We start from the raw sequence: 18,852 nt of genomic DNA, 5'->3' as shown, positions 1-18,852 counted from the left end.
AATTAAACTTCATAATTTGTTTACATTACACAGTATTTAAAGCAGCATTTAAAGTAATCTTTTTGACATTCTAAACTAGGAGAGGAAAAGAGACTACAGGGATTTTACTTTTGTAAAGTTTGTACTGTTTAAGTTCAGCACTGTGATAAAAGTTTAGCACATTGTTTTGTCATCTGTTTTAAAGCCTGTCTAAACAGCAAGCATTTCTTATGTGTTATCTTTACTTGAGTATCTAAGAGTGCCATAACTGGATTTGTTGAAAAGATTAGAATCGTTACTTCATATTTTATTTGAAAGCTCTACTCCAATGTAAAGTTTTGAGGAGTCACAAGTACAATTTTTTCTTCCATAGCGTCACCAGATGTGCTGCGTGACCTGATGAAGTTTTGGGCAACACGTTCTCACTCCCAACTCGTCACATATTGAAGCTTGGTCAGGATCCCTTTGGCGTCAATATTTAACTTACTGGGCACCCCTTAGGCGTCATGTTTCAACGTGCAGGGAATCCCATAGACTTCTGACCGGAGCCCGTGACGTGCAGGTAACCAGACCGTTGTCTGCAGCGCGTACGGGTCGAGACTACGATAATTAGGCATAAAAAAGAAAAGGCTACAATAATTTAGTTATGGCAGGGCAAGTCAATTGGCGCCCCGTGTCATATTTAACAGTTTTTTTTAATTTATTGTAAAAATGACGTTGGTGTCTGATATTCAAAGAGACGCATGTGAAACAGCATGCAACGGTGACTTTAACAACGCTCCACCGAGTTTTGCTAGGTAATAGGGCTGCACAATTAATCGATTTTCTAATCGCAATTACAATTACAGATGCCGCAATTATGTAATGTTCAAAGTGAATTAATCGTTTATAGTCCACTTATGTTATTCTGCATGCTGAAGAAGTTTTTTCTTTCTTTCTACAGGTTATCTTAAGGGTTTTTTCATTGTTTTAATTTTAGTATAACATTATAGTAGCCTACCATTTTTTTAAGTATAAACCAATCGAATGTATAATTGAGATTTATAGATGCTATAGAAAAGCAATAAAGGTTTTTCAGTTAGTGTTTTTTATCTTGTTTATGTAAAAATATGGCATGCAGGTTCTTCAGACAATGGTATAATCATTCAGCGTAAATTACTGTGATAATCGTAATTAACAATCGCAATTACAATTTTATGAAATAATCAACAATTATGATCTTTGTCATAATCTTGCAGCCCTGCTAGGTAATACTGGTATTTGTTTGTTTGTTTTTGTTTTGTTTTGTTTTTTTTATCGGAGGCTTGTTGATGATAAAAACGTATTTAATGTGCTGTGATTGTTTGTTTAATGATTAATCACTGCAGTGCGATGCAATCAACCTGTTCATTCATTCATTAAATTTATTTATTTATTTATGCATTTAATTGTTTGTTTGGTTGTTTGTTTGATTGTTTATCTATTTATTTATTTGTATGTATTAATAAATCAATCAGTGGCGCTGACGTCATCGTAAGGCGCGATCCCAAGGTCCAGTGCGATTTTCCACTTGGTAAGTAGAGCAGTTAATTAATACAGATGGGAACAATCCATATATTTATGGAACAAAAACCGTTTAATTGGGTCAAGACGTTGTGTTTAGAATTTTAGAGTTGCAAGGTATCAGTTTATGCAGTAAATGACAGCAGTCATTACAAAATATAACTTGCTGCACCACGTGTGCAATAGCCTAACGTTAGCTGAGTTAGCTAATTAAATTCAAGCTTGTGTATTTTTTCACATACAATCATGCAAGGCAAGGTAATATAGGAGATTGTATGGTTTTTCGTTATTATATGTGATCGGTTACCCATATTAAGTTAGCTCGATCACAACACTTTAGCCATTTATAAATGTTCAGATCAAGTTGCCAGATTGGTGTGTTTTCCAGTAATTGTTCAAAATCCACAATCCAAAATTATAAACACACACATCTACTACAGTATTGTGGCTCATCAAATGGCATGTAATAAAGGAAATTAAGTGCTCTCTAAAGAAGGCTACATTGTAAGGCTACGTGTCTGTCATTTGCCTTAAAGAAATAAAAGGGAACAACAGAAATATCAAAATGCCACCTGTCTAAAGCTATTTTATTCCACCTAGTACAAACTAATATCTAATTGAAAACTGACCAATCTGCCAACACCGATGGAAAAAAAATACTGGTAAAAATGTAAGGAGTTCATTTGTTCTCTCTCTCTATCTCTTTCTTTTTTTATCAGGTCCTTCAAATTCTCCCCTCCTTTATTTTAACCTCCCTCAACACAAACATACACACAAACATACACACACACACACACAAAACCAAGGCACTTTTAGAGCCAGTCCGTCTTGTTACCCTGCACTTGTCGGGTGTCTGTAGCTCGCTCTCTCTCTCTCTCTCTGTTCATATTGTCATATTTGTCCGTCTTTTTGTTTTCTCTCTGACAAACTCTTTATTTAACACATTGTCTGTCTGTCTATTTTTGTTTTTGGTGTATATTTCTAATTTCTTGTCAAGTTATGAACACGGCCAAATTCCGACCCTGCCCATCTTGCCAGACGCCCAATCAGGCCACAGGAAAGCTGTTATGTCTGCTTTGGAAGTCTATCCACTAAAAAAAAATAAATGACCAAAGTGGTGTCACTGGATAGACAGTGGGGGCAATCTGTTAAGAAAAGCAGAAATGTTGGCTGTGTAATCGATTCTGCTCGTATTGCAGTAAGTAACATACAAATGTAATTTAAAAAATGCAAAGTGTTATTTGAAGTTGTAACTGAAAGGGCCATGTTTGTTCACATAGTGAAAATCATATACGTAGTAGTATGATTGAGGCATTTATAAATGTACTCTTATTTCCTACAGTACAAGGAATATTCTTTGTCTTTAAATTGTGCTAAATAGAAATAAGTTGTGTTCTCTGTCAAATAAAGGCAACATAAAGTCATGTTGGTAATGGTAGAAACTGGCCTTATCTGAAAGTAAACTTTGTAAAAAAACCCATAAATTTAAACTCCATTAAATGATTTGAAAATAAAATTGCTTTATACAGTACTTATGTATCTAATAATTCAGTAGGTTTAAACTAAAGTGTAGTAACTGTTTTTGTTTTTCAGGTGCGGAAACTTGAGGGCAGTGGGTTACAAGCCCATTTTATTTATTGGCAAACAAAATAAGGCTTCAAATAAGTGGGTTGCAGATGTAATTACCCATCTGCACCCCACTCCTGTCACAAAAATGTTTTTGGAGAAGATGCAGAGGGCTTATGAATTTATTTTGACTAAGTGTAAGAGCAAGATATGTGTTCAGTAATAATAATTATTATTTAAAATGTGTATTTTTCTTTGTTAATATAATACAGATTTTAAATGAATTTAAACTTGTATTAAAGCAACCTCCACAGCACAGCAGCCGGACAGTGACATCCCCACCGCAGAGCAGCACAACAGCCCCAGTGAGGAACAGTGCAATGGTTCCATTTTGGAGCCGGAGAGCCTTGCCGTGGAGCAGCCGGAGCCGGAGAGCCTTGCCGTGGAGCAGCCGGAGCCGGAGAGCCTTGCCGTGGAGCAGCCGGAGCTGGAGAGCCTTGCCGTGGAGCAGCCGGAGCCGGAGAGCCTTGCCGTGGAGCAGCCGGAGCCGGAGAGCCTTGCCGTGGAGCAGCCGGAGCTGGAGAGCCTTGCCGTGGAGCAGCCGGAGCCGGAGAGCCTTGCCGTGGAGCAGCCGGAGCCGGAGAGCCTTGCCGTGGAGCAGCCGGAGCCGGAGAGCCTTGCCGTGGAGCAGCCGGAGCCGGAGAGCCTTGCCGTGGAGCACCGGAGCCGGAGACCTTGCCGTGGAGCAGCCGGAGCTGGAGAGTCTTGCCGTGGAGCAGCCGGAGCCGGAGAGCCTTGCCGTGGAGCAGCCGGAGCCGGTAGAGCCTTGCCGTGGAGCAGCCGGAGCCGGAGAGCCTTGGCGTGGAGCAGCCGGAGCCGGAGAGCCTTGCCGTGGAGCAGCCGGAGCCGGAGAGCCTTGCCGTGGAGCAGCCGGAGCCGGAGAGCCTTGCCGTGGAGCAGCGGAGCGGAGAGCCTTGCCGTGGAGCAGCCCGGAGCCGGAGAGCCTTGCTGTGGAGCAGCCGGAGCCGGAGAGCCTTGCCGTGGAGCAGCCGGAGCTGGGAGAGTCTTGCCGTGGAGCAGCCGGAGCCGGAGAGCCTTGCCGTGGAGCAGCCGGAGCCGGAGAGCCTTGCCGTGGAGCAGCCGGAAGCTGGAGAGTCTTGCCGTGGAGCAGCCGGAGCCGGAGAGCCTTGGCCGTGGAGCAGCCGGAGCCGGGAGAGCCTTGCCGTGGAGCAGCCGATGAAACCCACAAAGGAGTCCGAGACTCTATTTATACTCAACCTTGTTCCTCTGTCTTCCCAATACTCTTCAACCTCTCTCTCTCCTCCCTCCTCTACTACTTTTCCAGCTGGTCTTCCTTCAGAATCTTCTCCTCCTCCACCTCCACTGCCATGCTCTAAGTTATTGAGACAGAGGAAGAAAGAACAAAAACCTCAGTCTGTTCAGCAGCACCTTCTGCCACCTCTGTCTCTCCTCCGTCTCTTATCCCCACAGATCTCTCCTTTCCACAGTCTTGTCCTCCACCTGCTGCCTCTTCCATCTCCCAGTCCTTGAGGCAGGAGGGGCCATGTGTGAAGAAGAGAAGAAAGGGTAAGTTTTGTTTTGCAGTGATATACCTAAATAAACACTATTAATAGATTTGCTTTCAGACAAAGTGGACTTTAGGCAAATTAGATTTATTCGGGTCATTGTTAACCAATACACAGTATTTTGTTCTTTAGATATAGATGTGTTTATGTGGATAGTGTCCAGGGGCTGTGGTTCTAAAGCTAATTTTAGCCTAAAAGCGACCCTCCCTGCAAATCGCTGTCCAAAGTCACACACCCTGAAGGCATATACACATGCAGATCAGACCAATCAGAGACAACATTACTACAATGCACACTGCACATACTTCTGCACACTGGTTCACGCAGAGAAAAATGTCATCTGCGCGTTTACATATACGCTGTGCAGACAGAGCAAGAATGACCAACAAACAAACTGACCTTCCTTCCTGGTATTGTAGTACTTTTACTAACTGTACTATGTTTTCTCAATTCATGTTGACAGTCAGGTAGGGAAGCCAATAGAAATGTTTGAAATGAGCGTTTTGATTGGACATACATTTTTTGGGCCTACACCTTACACCGAATATTTAAATACATTATTAAATGGGGACACTAAATTTCTAGCAATTATCGTTGAATTGATTACACAGAATCTATTTAAACGGAGCTGACTTAGGCAATAACGTCTCTGCATTCAATAATGAAATGCCTTAAGGCTTAAGTTGAAAATTGAGTGTTTAATCTTTATTATACATATATATATAATTCATTATACATTAATGACACTCTATTCTACTATTTGATACTGTACAGTGCTTTGACACAATCCGTATTGTTAAAAGTGCTATGTAAATAAAGGTGATTAATTGATTGAAATACATAAACCACTTAATTTAATAATTGCTATTGGGATGTGAAGAGATTTTCAAACAGCATAACAAAAATATTTCAGAAGACAATGACCTATTGCACCTTAAAGCTAAGAGGGCTTTGGGAAACTCAACCCATTTTGCTCTATCCACAAAAAGCAGGGACAAAGTCAATTGGGCACAAGTGGACAGAACCACAGATAACCTCACGAGTGAAATGATAACCTTGCAAGTGTTATATTTTTTTTTTTTATCATAAAGGTTGCCGAAAATGTAGTAGGCAGAAGATCTTCCTGTTTGATAAAATAGTTGGGGAAAGAATAAATGAGGTAATGTATTTTATTAGGCTACTTGACAATATGTTATGCACTATCCAGTGATTGCGTAAACAGCTAAAATAATAATTACTCTCTCTGTGTGTGTAGGGAAAAGCAGAACTGAAAGTCCACTGGTTGCCTTGTACTGTGTGGTAAGTTGTTTTATTTAACTTTTTTTTTTTTTTATTCCATTGTAATGCTAAGTAGTCTATTCCATGACCAATATGATGTAGGCAAAGTTAAAATGGTCTCTTACAAGCAGCATGGAAGTTTCTTTTATTGATGTCTGTGGCAAGAGAAAGGGCAATGACCAGTAGTCTGGACTGAAACTCAGAGAGTGTGACTGAAACTTAAATTCTTAAAAGAATATACAATTTTTTTGATAGAAATAGGAGAATGATCTACCTCCTTGAGTGAATTTAGATCTAGTTAGTAGGGAGAGCCCAGGATTTTGTGAAGTGGATACAATAGATTGTGGAAGCTAGACAGTTCAGTGCTTTCTAAACAATTAATACAATTGAAAAAAAATATTTGACAGGCAGCCTGTGTATTGACAATAAAATGGGGCTGATGTGAACATATTTTTGCTTTTAGCTAAGCTGCTACATACACAATCATCTGAAGCGTATTTATTTAGCAGGACATTGACCGAGGACATTTACCCAGTAATGCGTTAGTAGTAGTAGTAGTGAATCATGAAAATAATTTTTCAGCATTTGAAACATAAAACTTAATTTAAAAAAACTTAATTTAGCAAATTTCTAAGATGGAAAATGTGGTTTTCAATGAACCAATAGCAGTCTAATGAGATCTGTGGTCCCAACTGATGATGTAAAAATACATCCATCAAGACTCAAATGAATAAACTTGCATCTTATTTTTTGAGGTTTTAAAACAATAAGTGCTTCCAGTAGTGTCTTGCAATGAAGACTAGAACAGTGACAGCAGTGGTGATAAAATGCATAAAGGAAGATTAGGGCAATGAGAAAAAGAAGAGTATTAAATCTGAAGAAGAGGAGAACAATGATGAATGGCCATGTGAGCAAGATGCAGTCACCATCCTTATCCCAGAGTCTGTAGAACTGCCAGATCTGCTTGGAATGCAACATCAAAACATGCTGAAGTCTTGAAACTGGTCCGGTATTCTGTAACTGCAAACCATAGCCCCTTTCCATGTAATCTAAGAGTGCTTTATTTATTTTTTAAACAAATGACACATTTATTGACAAATATCAATAAATGTCAATGAAATCTAAATTAATCCCAACAATAATCTTTATTTTTGTTCTGTATTCTAATGATATGTTCAACTTATGATACTTACAGTGGCAAAACTTGGGATGACACATGGGAGTCTACAAATCCCAACCAGCTTTCACCATGACAGTCTACTGACCATGAATACCTGGACTTGTTAAGCACTCTTCAATTCGGAGTGTTTTGTTGTTGTTCTTTTGCTTGCTGTTCTTCATTAAAGTTTGTGCACAGTGCATATACTGTTTTAGTATGTTTTTTTTTTTAAGTATCATTTTAAACACCTTTTACATTTGTCAGGAACTGCATAACAGTCCTATGGATAGGACATGCTACAGTCATGCTTTTCATTATAATGGCATTCCCAAAGACATTACTTGTATAATAGATATTAAAATATAATAAATATATGAAATATTTTTTTTACAGTGCAACCTTAATATAGCATAGATGCAAAATAGGTCACTTAGATTTGCTTAGATCTTATGAGAAAGTGTACATAAGGTAAATAAAGAATTGGGACCAGTTGCAGAAAAGCTAGTTTAATTGTACCTTAATTGTATTGGAAAACTAAGACTAATAACTGTATAGTATTTTCTTTACTTGTTTACCAAACTGTCTAAAAAGGATAATATTTGAGGTCTGAGATATGGGAACGGTGAAGAGAGAGGGCAAACATTTAGCATTTTAGCTCTTATCAGCCAATATTGTCTTAACCTTCATAGCACTTCATCTTTTATAAGATAGGCTTTTGACTAAATACATAATGTTTATAAAATTGTCCAAATTTGTTTTTTTTAGTTTTTGTGTTTGTAAAATTACAGTTTTTGACATTTTAGGTAATACAAATAATTGTACAAATACCTGTAAGTAACTTACAATTAGCATGTAAAACAAAAATCTTCTGTCAAATAATCTTCATGTAAAACAAATAATTCTGTTTGGAGCATGTCCTCGGTTCTCACCTTTTTACCCTCCTACCTGTTTGCATCTCTGTATAGATAAGTTTATATGAACCATCTGTCTGTTATGGCAAACATGAAATATAAATAATATAAATATATTATTATATATGTATGAGTATATTTATATAATAGTTTACAAATAAATCTATTATATATATATATATATATATATATATATATATATATATATATATATATATATATATATATATATATATATATATATATATACACATACATATGTATAGATTACACACACACACATATATATGTATATACATACATATATATGCACACATAATAGTTTATTTGTATACAGTACAACCGGTTCATACTATGAAAATCAATGCTTTGAAAAAAGGATTCACTAAACTGTTTCTACGTCACGTTACCCCAAGATAGGAATGTATACCTGTAAAATTATATTTTTATTTTTAACGAGAAGAAAAAATATTTAACTGAACTTCTGGTATAACCCTACTTCTGCCAGAAGATCCTGTAATGACCACATTTGGACAAGTTTGTGTGACGTGGATTTTTACACGCTGTGGCTGGACTAATGTTTAGGCAAAAATACAAGGTGCTTCATGTTGCACACTATGTTTTATTGTCATTATGACTTCAGCAACTGTCACTGAACAATAAGTGATTGATATGTAGCAAAGAAATTACCCATTTACCGAAATCATAACCCTAACCCTACAGCATAAGTAGGGAACTACAATTAACTACAATTTACAGTCCCATGTCACATCAATATAGTGCCAAAGGCGTATGGGTAATGTAGTTTAAAAACCTTTTAGTAATGAAATGAAGTAAATAGTATATTTAATGAACAAAGGGCTACCTCAATATGTTCATTGTGCAAACCTTTATGATATATTTGAGAACCAGACTGAAATTTGGTGTTATACTAAGAACACTTTTTAAAACACTTATTTTTAAACTTTCTGTATATGTGAGAAAATTGCATCAAGTCTTATTTAGTAATCAGTTTGAGTTACAGCCATTTGAAATGTGCAATTTTTTCCTCTTTTAGGATCACTTCTGGTCTCTTCTGGGGGGGGGCAATTAAACCTATGCAGATGTACTATCTTTATCATGGACAATAAACCGTTATCACATTAATGTCTGAAAAGTTTGTTTATTTCTGCCCCTTTCTATATTTACAACATGCATATGTTAGATTTATGGTGCTGAAACTGAAAACAAAAATTCAGTAAAAAATGTATTCAAAGGTAAAAGTAACATATGTAGCCAACATATTATTTCTTTTTATCATTCATTTTCCTTTGGTGAAGGTTGAACTTGTGTTGGGAAATGATTTTTCCTCATCATAATGTGTTTGTTTACATACCTCCCCATTTTAGGGATGGGAAGTAGTACTAAAAAAGTGGTGGATGAATGGAGGGAGCTTTCCCCTTCGACTGACTCACACAAAACCATAATCCATGCAAATCATAATTAAATTTATTGAACACAAGGAAGCAAACAGAGCTTCAGGAGGGGTCAAGGCCAACATAAACAAAAACATACTAACTCCTAAACACAACCCACCTATGCTAAGGACCAACTACAAAAAGACCTCCTACTCCAAGCCTCCACAGCACAGACGTCTCAGCTCTGCCTTTTAACTCCAAACATTTTCTCTAATGAACCAATCAGGACAGTGCCATCGTCAGCAGAATCATCAGCTAACTGAACTCGATCTGTTAGTCATCAGCATTTGAAAGAGAGGAAGGGAGAGAGCAAAAACAGAACACATACACACACAAAAAACCGAACACTTGACTAACACAAGTCAAGTGTTCGGTCCAGTCATGCTTTTCTGTGTCCCTATTATAATGAGCTTATTCCATGTCTCTAACCAGGTTTCAATTGTTTGGAAGTAACAAGTATTAATCATGGCCCCGGGTTCCAGAAACCCACAAAATAGAACCGGAGTCCTATTCCATTATTCCTAGCTGCGGTATTCAGCGGCGACAGGCGGCCTGCTTTGAACACTCTAATTTTTTCAAAGTAAACGCTCCGGGCCCCGAGGTGACCGGACACCCAGTTAAGGGCATCCGGGGGGCGCCGGGAGGCAGGGTCCGGGACAGGCGGTGGCTCGCCTCGCGGCGGACCGCCAGCCCACTCCCGAGATCCAACTACGAGCTTTTTAACTGCAGCAACTTTAATATACGCTATTGGAGCTGGAATTACCGCGGCTGCTGGCACCAGACTTGCCCTCCAATGGGTCCTCGCCCATGGGTTTAGGATACGCTCATTCCAATTACAGGGCCTCGAAAGAGACCTGTATTGTTATTTTTCGTCACTACCTCTCCGAGTCGGAAATGGGTAATTTGCGCGCCTGCTGCCTTCCTTGGATGTGGTAGCCGTTTCTCAGGCTCCCTCTCCGGAATCGAACCCTGATTCCCCGTTACCCGTGGTCACCATGGTAGGCGCCTAAAGTACCATCGAAAGTTGATAGGGCAGACATTCGAAAGAGTCGTCGCCGCCGCAGAGGGCGCGCGATCGGCCCGAGGTTATCTAGAGTCACCAAAGGGACCGGGGCGAGGACGGATCCCCGACCCCGGATGGGTTTTGGATCTGATAAATGCACGCGTCCCCGCCCGTGAGGGAGGGTCGGCGCTCGTTTGCATGTATTAGCTCTGGAATTGCCACAGTTATCCAAGTACCGGGTGGAGCGATCAAAGGGACCATAACTGATTTAATGAGCCATTCGCAGTTTCACTGTACCGGCCGTGTGTACTTAGACCTGCATGGCTTAATCTTTGAGACAAGCATATGTTACTGGCAGGATCAACCAGGTAGCCCTCAAGAGGGGGTGTGGGATGGACAACCGCAGCGCGCTTGTTTCCTACACGCGGGTCTCGCTCCGCGCAGGGTGTCCACCCCCCCGGGGGGAGGCGGAACCCAGGCGGTGCGGCCGCTCATAGGGCGACGTGCGGCGACCTCCCCCGCTCGTGGGTCACGGGGGTGGCTGGCCGCTGATCGAGGCCGTAACCGGGAAAAGTGTGCTTCGCGGGGCCGGGAGGAGGACGGGCGAGGGCCGGACGGAGCCGACCTCCCGCCTCGCGCCTCCTCTCCGACCGCCGGTGGCGGACATTTAGGATAGACCGGCCGTCTGAGTCTCCCAAGAAAGAGGGGGGCAGAGCCCCTTCTCATGCGCGCATGTGCCGGACACGGTGTTTCGCTCGTACCTTCCAACCACCGTGCCCCCTAGGCGCACCCGCCCATAGCGGCCAGTGGCCGGGCGGGGTCCTAGCTCGGGCGCGCAACGTGCTCCACTCGATCCGTTCTCTTGCGATACGCGCTAAGTCCACAAAATAACGCGTTCGCCGAAATCGCGACGGCACGTAAAAACGCCATCCCCTATCGGGCGGACCTCCAGGGTCGCGGGTGAATCCAGAAGGTGCCCGCGGAAGAGGCACCTTTCCCGGCCTGCCCCGGAGCCTCGGGGAGGGTGGATGTTTGGCCAAAGCCCGCGTTTCCGACTTAGTCGTCAGAGCTCACGGGCGACCACTGGTCACCCCGCGAACGGTTCTCCCCAGTAAGGGCGGTCGTCTTTCGACTGCCCCCGGCCACGGCGATGGTGCTTGGGCCGGGCAGCGGTCCACAAAGCCCCCTTAGGTATCAGTTTGCGTTCCCGGTCGGGGGGCCCTCAGACGAATCGCGTCACCCCGGCCACGGCGAGGGTATGTGGGCCGGGGAACCCTCCAGACAGCCCCCTGGATCCGAAATGGTTTTCGCCAGAGCCTAAGTCCACAAAATGACGCGTTCGTCCAAATCGCGACGGCACGTAAAAACGCCATCCCCTATCGGGCGGACCTCCAGGGTCGCGGGTGAATCCAGAAGGTGCCCGGGGAAGAGGCACCTTTCCCGGCCTGCCCCGGAGCCTCGGGGAGGGTGGATGTTTGGCCAAGGCCCGCGTTTCCGACTTAGTCGTCAGAGCTCACGGGCGACCACTGGTCACCCCGCGAACGGTTCTCCCCAGTAAGGGCGGTCGTCTTTCGACTGCCCCCGGCCACGGCGATGGTGCTTGGGCCGGGCAGCGGTCCACAAAGCCCCCTTAGGTATCAGTTTGCGTTCCCGGTCGGGGGGCCCTCAGACGAATCGCGTCACCCCGGCCACGGCGAGGGTATGTGGGCCGGGGAACCCTCCAGACAGCCCCCTGGATCCGAAATGGTTTTCGCCAGAGCCTAAGTCCACAAAATGACGCGTTCGTCCAAATCGCGACGGCACGTAAAAACGCCATCCCCTATCGGGCGGACCTCCAGGGTCGCGGGTGAATCCAGAACGTGCCCGGGGAAGAGGCACCTTTCCCGGCCTGCCCCGGAGCCTCGGGGAGGGTGGATGTCTGGCCAAGGCCCGCGTTTTCGACTTAGTCATTTTTCCAACCCCGAATTCCTCCAGGGCCTCCGACCTGCCGAGCGAGGCCGACGAGGGCTAGGGCCGGTCGGATAGGTCTCTCACCAAAGAGGCCCTGGAGCCTACGACCCGCCACTGGTCACCCAGCAAACCGAGAACCGGAGTAGGGGGTGCTATCTCACTCTCATGCCCAAGAGAGGGAGGCCACGCTGGGCCTGGGTCGCTGGAAATAGACCTTGGAGCTCAACGTTCAAATTTACAGAGAACCAGACTAGGGGTAGCCGTCTCACTCTCATGCCCGAGAGGGTGAGGCCTCGTTGGGCCTGGGTCGCTCGAAAATGCCCCTGGAGCTCAACCTTCAAATTTACAGAGAACCAGACTAGGGGGAGCCATCTCACCCTCATGCCCGAGAGGGTGAGGCCTCGTTGGGCCTGGGTCGCTCGAAAATGCCCCTGGAGCTCAACCTTCAAATTTACAGAGAACCAGACTAGGGGGAGCCGTCTCACTCTCATGCCCGAGAGGGTGAGGCCTCGTTGGGCCTGGGTCGCTCGAAAAAGCCCCTGGAGCTCAGCCTTCACGGTTAATGAGAACCGGAGTAGGGGGCGCCATCTCACTCTCATGCCCAAGACGGTGAGGCCTCGTTGGGCCTGGGTCGCTCGAAAAAGCCCCTGGAGCTCAGCCTCCACGGTTAATGAGAACCAGACTAGGGGGAGCCGTCTCACTCTCATGCCCAAGACGGTGAGGCCTCGCTGGGCCTGGGTCGCTCGAAAAAGCCCCTGGAGCTCAGGCTCCACGGTTAATGCGAACCGGAGTAGGGGGCGCCATCTCACTCTCATGCCCAGGACGGTGAGGCCACGCTGGGCCTCAGTCGACCGAAAAAGCCCCTGGAGCTCAACCTTCAAATTTACAGAGAACCAGACTAGGGGGAGCCATCTCACTCTCATGCCCGAGAGGGTGAGGCCTCGTTGGGCCTGGGTCGCTCGAAAAAGCCCCTGGAGCTCAGCCTCCACGGTTAATGAGAACCGGAGTAGGGGGCGCCATCTCACCCCCATGCCCGAGAGGGTGAGGCCTCGTTGGGCCTGGGTCGCTCGAAAAAGCCCCTGGAGCTCAGCCTCCACGGTTAATGAGAACCGGAGTAGGGGGCGCCATCTCACCCCCATGCCCGAGAGGGTGAGGCCTCGTTGGGCCTGGGTCGCTCGAAAAAGCCCCTGGAGCTCAGCCTCCACGGTTAATGAGAACCGGAGTAGGGGGCGCCATCTCACCCCCATGCCCGAGAGGGTGAGGCCTCGTTGGGCCTGGGTCGCTCGAAAAAGCCCCTGGAGCTCAGCCTCCACGGTTAATGAGAACCGGAGTAGGGGGCGCCATCTCACCCCCATGCCCGAGAGGGTGAGGCCTCGTTGGGCCTGGGTCGCTCGAAAAAGCCCCTGGAGCTCAGCCTCCACGGTTAATGAGAACCGGAGTAGGGGGCGCCATCTCACCCCCATGCCCAGGACGGTGAGGTCACGCTGGGCCTCGGTCGATCGAAAAAGCCCCTGGAGCTCAACCTTCAAATTTACAGAGAACCAGACTAGGGGGCGCCAACTCACTCTCATGCCCAGGAGGGGTAGGCCACGCTGGGCCTGGGTCACTCGAAAAAGCCCCTGGAGCTCAGCCTCCACGGTTAATGAGAACCGGAGTAGGGGGCGCCATCTCACCCCCATGCCCGAGAGGGTGAGGCCTCGTTGGGCCTGGGTCGCTCGAAAAAGCCCCTGGAGCTCAGCCTCCACGGTTAATGAGAACCGGAGTAGGGGGCGCCATCTCACCCCCATGCCCGAGAGGGTGAGGCCTCGTTGGGCCTGGGTCGCTCGAAAAAGCCCCTGGGGCTCAGCCTCCACGGTTAATGAGAACCGGAGTAGGGGGGCGCCATCTCACTCTCATGCCCAGGACGGTGAGGCCACGCTGGGCCTCGGTCGATCGAAAAAGCCCCTGGAGCTCAACCTTCAAATTTACAGAGAACCAGACTAGGGGGCGCCAACTCACTCTCATGCCCAGGAGGGGTAGGCCACGCTGGGCCTGGGTCGCTCGAAAAAGCCCCTGGAGCTCAGCCTCCACGGTTAATGAGAACCGGAGTAGGGGGCGCCATCTCACCCCCATGCCCGAGAGGGTGAGGCCTCGTTGGGCCTGGGCCGCTCGAAAAAGCCCCTGGAGCTCAGCCTCCACGGTTAATGAGAACCGGAGTAGGGGGCGCCATCTCACCCCCATGCCCGAGAGGGTGAGGCCTCGTTGGGCCTGGGTCGCTCGAAAAAGCCCCTGGGGCTCAGCCTCCACGGTTAATGAGAACCGGAGTAGGGGGGCGCCATCTCACTCTCATGCCCAGGACGGTGAGGCCACGCTGGGCCTCGGTCGATCGAAAAAGCCCCTGGAGCTCAACCTTCAAATTTACAGAGAACCAGACTAGGGGGCGCCAACTCACTCTCATGCCCAGGAGGGGTAGGCCACGCTGGGCCTGGGTCGCTCGAAAAAGCCCCTGGAGCTCAGCCTCCACGGTTAATGAGAACCGGAGTAGGGGGCGCCATCTCACCCCCATGCCCGAGAGGGTGAGGCCTCGTTGGGCCTGGGCCGCTCGAAAAAGCCCCTGGAGCTCAGCCTCCACGGTTAATGAGAACCGGAGTAGGGGGCGCCATCTCACCCCCATGCCCGAGAGGGTGAGGCCTCGTTGGGCCTGGGTCGCTCGAAAAAGCCCCTGGGGCTCAGCCTCCACGGTTAATGAGAACCGGAGTAGGGGGGCGCCATCTCACTCTCATGCCCAGGACGGTGAGGCCACGCTGGGCCTCGGTCGATCGAAAAAGCCCCTGGAGCTCAACCTTCAAATTTACAGAGAACCAGACTAGGGGGCGCCAACTCACTCTCATGCCCAGGAGGGGTAGGCCACGCTGGGCCTGGGTCGCTCGAAAAAGCCCCTGGAGCTCAGCCTCCACGGTTAATGAGAACCGGAGTAGGGGGCGCCATCTCACCCCCATGCCCGAGAGGGTGAGGCCTCGTTGGGCCTGGGCCGCTCGAAAAAGCCCCTGGAGCTCAGCCTCCACGGTTAATGAGAACCGGAGTAGGGGGCGCCATCTCACCCCCATGCCCGAGAGGGTGAGGCCTCGTTGGGCCTGGGTCGCTCGAAAAAGCCCCTGGGGCTCAGCCTCCACGGTTAATGAGAACCGGAGTAGGGGGGCGCCATCTCACTCTCATGCCCAGGACGGTGAGGCCACGCTGGGCCTCGGTCGATCGAAAAAGCCCCTGGAGCTCAACCTTCAAATTTACAGAGAACCAGACTAGGGGGCGCCAACTCACTCTCATGCCCAGGAGGGGGAGGCCACGCTGGGCCTGGGTCGCTCGAAAAAGCCCCTGGAGCTCAGCCTGCGAAGCGCTTTTGTCATCACCCCGATGGCGGGTAAAAACGGCATCCTCTATCGGGCAGACCTCCGGGGCCGCGGGCGAAATCGGAGCTCTACCCGGGAAAGGTGCACCATCCTGGGCAAGGCCGCCGGAGAGGGGGTGGTTGGATGTTCGACCGGGGCCCGCTCGGGAACGCCGGGGCCTAGGGACTTGAAACTCGGGTCGTTGATAGGGCCCGTCGGCCCCTCTCGGACGCCGCCACCCCCGAGCCGACAGCCCCCCGGGGGCCGGGGATAGCGCCCCCCAAAGTTCGAAATTTTGAACGGCCGTATCTCGCCGAGGCCGAGCCCCAGGGACTTCAAACTCTGGTCGATGATAGATCCCGTGGCCCCCTATCAGACGCCGCCACCCGCGGGCCGATGGCCCCCCGGGGGCCGGGGATAGCGCCCCCCTAAGGTCGAAGATTTGACGGGCCGTATCTCGCCGAGGCCGAGCCCCAGGGACTTCAAACTCGGGTCGCTGATAGAGCCAGAGGGCCCCTACCGGACGCCGCCGGCCCCAGGTCCCCAACCCCCGGGGAGGCCGAGATACGGCCCCCCAAACTTCAGGATTTGTGCCCTCGTAACTCAGGCACCGGACCGCCCCGGGACTCGGGGGCGGTGGCGTCCGGTGGGCCCCGAGGCCCTCTACCTGACCCCCGAGTTTCAGCCCCGGGGACCCCCGCACCGCGGAGATATCGGCGAGAAACCGCGCCGCGGCCGAAATCGGAACTCTACCCGGGAATGGCGCATCGTCCTGGGCAAGGCCGCCGGCGAGGGGGGGGTTGGAAGTTCGACCGGGGCCCGCGCCGGAACGCCGAGGCCTAGGGTCTTGAAACTCGGGTCGTTGATGGAGGCCGTCGGCCCCTCTCGGACGCCGCCACCCCCGAGCCGACAGCCCCCCGGGGGCCGGGGATAGCGCCCCCCAAAGTTCGAAAATTTGACCGGCCGTATCTCGCCGAGGCAGAGGCCCAGAGACTTCAGACTCGGGTCGATGATAGATCCCGTGGCCCCCTATCAGACGCCGCCAGCCCAGAGCCGGTGCACCCCAGGGGGCAGGAGATAGCGCCCACCGATGGTGGAACTTTGAACGGCCGTATCTCGCCGAGGCAGAGACCCAGGGACTTCAGACTCGGGTCGATGATAGACCCCGTGGCCCCCTATCAGACGCCGCCAGCCCAGAGCCGGTGCACCCAAGGGGGCCGGAGATAGCGGCCACCGAGACAGAAACTTTGAACGGCCGTATCTCGCCGAGGCAGAGGCCCAGGGACTTCAAACTCGGGTGGGTGATAGGCCCCGTGGCCCCCTATCAGACGCCGCCACCCCAGGGCCGGTGCACCCCAGGGGGCCGGAGTTAGCGCCCACCGATGGAGAAATTTTGAACGGCCGTATCTCGCGGAGGCAGAGACCCAGGGACTTCAGACTCGGGTCGATGATAGACCCCGTGGCCCCCTATCAGACGCCGCCACCCCAGGGCCGGTGCACCCCAGGGGGCCGGAGTTAGCGCCCACCGATGGAGAAATTTTGAACGGCCGTATCTCGCCGAGGCAGAGACCCAGGGACTTCAGACTCGGGTCGATGATAGACCCCGTGGCCCCCTATCAGACGCCGCCACCCCAGGGCCGGTGCACCCCAGGGGGCCGGAGTTAGCGCCCACCGATGGAGAAACTTTGAACGGCCGTATCTCGCCGAGGCAGAGACCCAGGGACTTCAAACTCGGGTCGATGATAGACCCCGTGGCCCCTATCAGACGCCGCCACCCCAGGGCCGGTGCACCCCAGGGGGCCGGAGTTAGCGGCCCACCGAGGAAGAAACTTTGAACGGCCGTATCTCGCCGAGGCCGAGACCCAGGGACTTCAAACTCGGGTGGGTGATAGGCCCCGTGGCCCCCTATCAGACGCCGCCACCCCAGGGCCGGTGCACCCCAGGGGGCCGGAGATAGCGCCCACCGAAGGTGGAACTTTGAACGGCCGTATCTCGCCGAGGCCGAGACCCAGGGACTCCAAACTCGGGTCGATGATAGACCCCGTGGCCCCCTATCAGACGCCGCCACCCCAGGGCCGGTGCACCCCAAGGGGGCCGGAGTTAGCGGCCACCGATGGAGAACTTTGAACGGCCGTATCTCGCCGAGGCAGAGACCCAGGGACTTCAAACTCGGGTGGGTGATAGGCCCCGTGGCCCCCTATCAGACGCCGCCACCCCAGGGCCGGTGCACCCCAGGGGGCCGGAGATAGCGCCCACCGATGGTGGAACTTTGAACGGCCGTATCTCGCCGAGGCAGAGACCCAGGGACTTCAAACTCGGGTCGATGATAGACCCCGTGGCCCCCTATCAGACGCCGCCACCCCAGGGCCGGTGCACCCCAGGGGGCCGGAGATAGCGCCCACCGAGGAGAAACTTTGAACGGCCGTATCTCGCCGAGGCAGAGACCCAGGGACTTCAAACTCGGGTGGGTGATAGGCCCCGTGGCCCCCTATCAGACGCCGCCACCCCAGGGCCGGTGCACCCCAGGGGGCCGGAGTTAGCGCCCACCGATGGAGAACTTTGAACGGCCGTATCTCGCCGAGGCAGAGACCCAGGGACTCCAAACTCGGGTCGATGATAGGCCCCGTGGCCCCCTATCAGACGCCGCCACCCCAGGGCCGGTGCACCCCAGGGGGCCGGAGTTAGCGGCCACCGATGGAGCAACTTTGAACGGCCGTATCTCGCCGAGGCAGAGACCCAGGGACTTCAAACTCGGGTGGGTGATAGACCCCGTGGCCCCCTATCAGACGCCGCCACCCCAGGGCCGGTGCACCCCAGGGGGCCGGAGTTAGCGGCCACCGAGACAGAAACTTTGAACGGCCGTATCTCGCCGAGGCAGAGACCCAGGGACTTCAAACTCGGGTGGGTGATAGGCCCCGTGGCCCCCTATCAGACGCCGCCACCCCAGGGCCGGTGCACCCCAGGGGGCCGGAGATAGCGGCCACCGAAGGTGGAACTTTGAACGGCCGTATCTCGCAGAGGCAGAGACCCAGGGACTTCAAACTCGGGTGGGTGAT

General features: G+C 50.2%; 1 long non-coding RNA gene across 1 annotated transcript; it reads left to right on the top strand.

The window, feature by feature from the left end:
- Window positions 1-4,302: 4,302 nt before the first annotated feature.
- Window positions 4,303-8,091, top strand: LOC113095720 (uncharacterized). Its single transcript, XR_003288403.1, has 4 exons — window positions 4,303-4,674; window positions 5,765-5,832; window positions 5,929-5,972; window positions 7,147-8,091. It is a non-coding gene; the product is annotated as an uncharacterized LOC113095720 (long non-coding RNA).
- The last annotated feature ends 10,761 nt before the right edge of the window (window positions 8,092-18,852 follow it).

The sequence above is a fragment of the Carassius auratus genome, unplaced genomic scaffold, assembly GCF_003368295.1.
Source record: "Carassius auratus strain Wakin unplaced genomic scaffold, ASM336829v1 scaf_tig00215773, whole genome shotgun sequence".
NCBI lineage: Eukaryota > Metazoa > Chordata > Actinopteri > Cypriniformes > Cyprinidae > Carassius > Carassius auratus.
Note: the sequence above shows the minus strand (reverse complement) of the source record. Positions and strands in the feature narration are given on the sequence as shown.